Consider the following 4,297-nt stretch of genomic DNA (forward strand, 5'->3'; position numbering starts at 1 on the left):
AATAAAATTGACATTGACATTGACATTGATAAAAACTACAGTGCCCAGCTGTTTAAGAGAAAATCACTGAGCCTTAAAAAAAAGTGGGCTATTGTTACAGATTTGCATCATCAATAGGAACCAATGAGTTTAGGAATATGAGCTATCGACAGAGTAGGGAATATAGTATCGGTTCATAAACTGCACAGCCTATCTCAGATACAGATTTATGTCTCCTTACCACAAACTAACATGCTCATATAATAATTAAGATTGATGCAAGCAATGAAAATGAGGTCATTTGCATCTTTACTTAAGTGGGAGTGTGTGATGCCATGCTGTATGCAGCAATAAAAAGAGTCATTATAACAGTTTGGCAATCACAGGACGGCATTTGAAAGCTGATTAAATGCAATTTCTTGTGCCTTATAATTTGAACTCCACCCAGCTGAAGCACCAAGCAAGTTAAAACAAATCCACAGAAAGAAGAGAGGACTTACTGGTCATTTCAGCCTCTTTTATCTATTATTTTAAGCATTTAATGAACTAAAGTGATTGGTGTATTACAGTTGTAGGGTTTCCCCTAGTGTTTTGCCAGCCTGGTCATCCATCGGGTCTAAGTTTCCCCCTTCCAGGCCTAAGCCACTGATAATTATTTTTTTAATGTATTTTTAAGATGTTTATTTAATTACATTAAGAGAGGGGCGGCTTGGTTGGAAACTTAGACGTGTCATATTTTGACATCTCCAGTTAGCTTTTAGCACTAACTTAGGCTACATTTACATTGCCACGTTTTGGTTTAAAAATGAATATCTTTTGCTACGTTTACACCCGTTTTGGTTTGGAATCTGCGGGGTTGTGTTGCATTCTCAACGAACAGATACCTTTGGCAACACCGCCGCCAATGTTTTGCCACCTGATTGGATCTTATCGGTCATGACGTCTCGTTCTCTGAAACTAAGCAACTACTTACCGTGGCATACAATGACCAGCAACGGGCAGAGTATACATGGTGCCTCCTGGTTGTGCCCAGTATACCAGAACGTTGATGAGATATGTGGTTTGGGTGTGTTAGTTTAAACAGAGATTACTTCTTCTACTGGATCTAAAACACTTGTGTGCACGGAGATTGTTTTTGGCGCCGCTTAAAAACCAAAACGTAGTAATATAAATGAAGCCTTAATGCAGGGCCCTAGGAATCTGTCTTAACGCTTTTTTAAATTCTCATTTTTGCAATCCCGTCTAAGATTCTGTTATAACAGAATCTATCGGGCTCTACATTAACGCTGCCATCAGCCTGGGACCGGCCCCAGCCGGGCCCTCGTCGGGCCCTCGTCGGAAGAAGACACTTGTCTCCGGACTAAACAACATTTCTGGGGGAAACCCTGAGTTGCTTTACGAAAAAACAGAGCCTGCCGAACGGCTGTAAAATATTGGTGGTGCAGAGCTGAACCACCTGGAGGAAGACGCTTAATACAACAAAACAAGTGCTTGACAACCAGGTTACTATTGCTGAGTCACTGTGGACGTGCAACGGACGTTCTGGCACTGTTCTTATTCCAGGTTTGCTTTTACAATCATTTTATCCAGCCACACATCCATCTGTTATCTACACCCGAGATAAGTTTTGGTTTGGATACTTTCACCTCCTCAGGCCTCTAAAACTCCTTCAAGGAAACAACCGCAGAAGGAAAAATCCCTTTTTTGGTGTAACTGCTCATAGCTTAAAACTGGCCAAAGGCCCAATAACCGTTGTGCACCCTCAGTCTATTATTTAAAGGAAAATCTTTGAGATTATGACTTTGAGACCTTTTAAAGATTGTGTAGGACATATGTGTCAGTTGTGTCAGATGTGAGTGGAAGGGAAACGGTTCAAGTGGCGCTGTGAACACGGCATTCACTCCAGTTCAAAGATCACCACTGTTAAAAGCGACAAGCTGGAAAGAGGTCAGAGGTTAGAGTAAAGTGCCACAGCACCCCCTAACAAAACTCTCCAGTTATAAGCAGCTTGTTACATGTACAAGTAAAAACAAAAAAAAAGTGTCTTTGTAGAAAGCAGTTACTAAAATGAAGGACCATCATGTTGCTCTGGACACGATCAGCTGCTCCAATCTGAAGCTTGTTTATATAAGCTGGTTTCATATGGCCCACTCGCTGCTGCTCTCCCTAGTAACAACGGCCTCTCTTAGTGTGTCTGCTCCAGCACAGTGAGAGCCCATGATTGGTCTATATTTTTATATCTAATTGCTGGAGATGAACAGCAGTGAGGGTTTCAGGTGGTGGGTGTGGGACTGGAATGTGTGGCAGTGTGTTAGCTCGCAGAGAGACTCAGTAAATCAGGACACAATAAAAATGGATTCTTTTGCTACAGTGTCAAACTTCAGCAGTTTCAACAATATTCGAATATGGTTTGAATATGTGTTAAATGTCTTCAGACACACTGAAGACAAAATAATTTAGAGGCTTCAGATGTCAGAAACAGTAAAAAGTCATTTGGTAAAAACATAAAGAAATTAGAGGTGTTGAAAAAATGCATCCCAACTCGTCCCATTTGGAGGGAAATGCAGCAAATCTAAAGTGACTAGGCTCCAGTCCAGCAGTTTACTTATTCATCTGAATGTTTTACTTACTTTTAAAGGAAGAAATTACCCATTCTCCCTTGTAAGGGATAAGAAAATTCTCCTCCTTCTTAAACTAAATAAATTGTATAAAAAAACGGATTATTTAAAAAAAAATCTAAATTCATGGTATTTTTGACCAAATACATCTATGTTGATATTACAGGGATAATGTAGGGTTGACTATTGGTTGTTCTACTAAATATTGAGAGTTTTGATAAATAATCATCAGTAATGTGGATCCAGTGACTCGAATGAAGGGTTCTCATTAAGGGTTCTCATACGGTCAGAATCTCATACCAGCCCATACCTATGCCCCCCTAAACAGAGGACAACACCACTGAGAATGAGCTCCTCCAGCTCCGTCTCATCCAGGCCACAGCAGCAAAGCATGCTGGGTCACTGTTCCTTGAGAACAAGCTAAAGGCCCTTTCCTATGTCGCCCTTCCTCGTCTGTTCCGCGTCTCTTATTATTTCCGGCCTGGCTCCGATGGAGTTGGGGCGGGATATCCTGAGGGGGGGGGGGGTAGCCGAACAGTATTTCACCCAAGCAGGAAAAGTGAAAAAGCATTTGGGTTATCAAGCCCTCGCAGACCTCGCTCCTACACCCTTCTGTTTGTGCTCTCTTTGTGTTCCTATTCTTTCCCCTTTTTTTTCTCTTCTCTTTCTTCACTTCTTCCACAATCTTACTGGAAGAGAGTGATGTTTGGGCGGAGGTTACACCTTCCCTTCTGACGTGTGCTAACAACAGGCATTCTTCAAAGCCTCATGGGCCGTCTTATCTCACAAAAACGGGTTGTGGGGTCAAATCCCATAACCGGAACAAGCCCTAGCTCCTTGGAATGTCATTCAGAATTTTTTGTTGTTAAGGCTAACTGACCCAAATACCTGACCCGTTGAGTGTTTCTCTTTCTTTCTGTAGTGCTGAAAAAGTAGTCCTTCTGAGTGAGGCTCCGTTCCGACAACCTGTGTCGTGCTGTCACGGTGGTTTTTCCATTCATTTTGAATGGGGGTAGTGTGTTTAGGCTGAGACCGACTCAACCTTTGGAGAAACAAAACCACACATCATGGTGTGGTGGCCAATCATGTGACTTGTTGGTGTGGTTTGAGGTGGTGTGAGAGTCCCGTGCAGGAAACTTCACTGCCTCCATTGCTGCCACGAGAACATTTTAAAACACTATGCCTGGGAGTTTGTTTTACAGTTGAATTTTTCCTGCAACAACAAAGCACTCGCTATGTCTCGCTTAGTCTATATCCACGATTTCTGAGGCCTATGGTTACCTGGTCCTCAGACCTCTGCAGGGTATATCCAGACAAGTAGCTAGACCATCTGTCCAATCGGCGTTTCCTGTTGCGTGACTAAAACTACTTTTAAAGTACACTTGATCCACCAAAACAAGTTCCTCCCTCAGGCTATTTTGCAGCGGCACCGTGGCTCCGTTTGGCGCTTAGCTCCGCCCAAGACTATTGTGATTGGTTTAAAGAAAGGCCAATAAAGCATCCTGGAATTCTCTGTGGACAAGCAAGACCTTCCTCCACAGCGCTGTGGGGGACAATGGTAGACTATGTCTCACTCGTCTTTGTTCTTACTCTCTCTCTCCTGTGAAATAAAGCTAGCTTTAAGTTGAAAACCACGGTATCTATACACAATCTGATGGAAAACAGTTATTGTGAAATATAAAGCCTACTTGTGCTTTGTG

The 4,297-nt window shown here is 42.4% G+C and overlaps 1 protein-coding gene across 2 annotated transcripts in view; it reads left to right on the forward strand.

The window, feature by feature from the left end:
* The window catches only part of LOC116695769 (protein jagged-2), a 69,935-nt gene that overhangs the window by 28,666 nt on the left and 36,972 nt on the right, over positions 1-4,297 (forward strand). The window lies entirely within an intron of this gene.

Source organism: Etheostoma spectabile, chromosome 9 (assembly GCF_008692095.1).
Source record: "Etheostoma spectabile isolate EspeVRDwgs_2016 chromosome 9, UIUC_Espe_1.0, whole genome shotgun sequence".
Taxonomy (NCBI): Eukaryota; Metazoa; Chordata; class Actinopteri; order Perciformes; family Percidae; genus Etheostoma; species Etheostoma spectabile.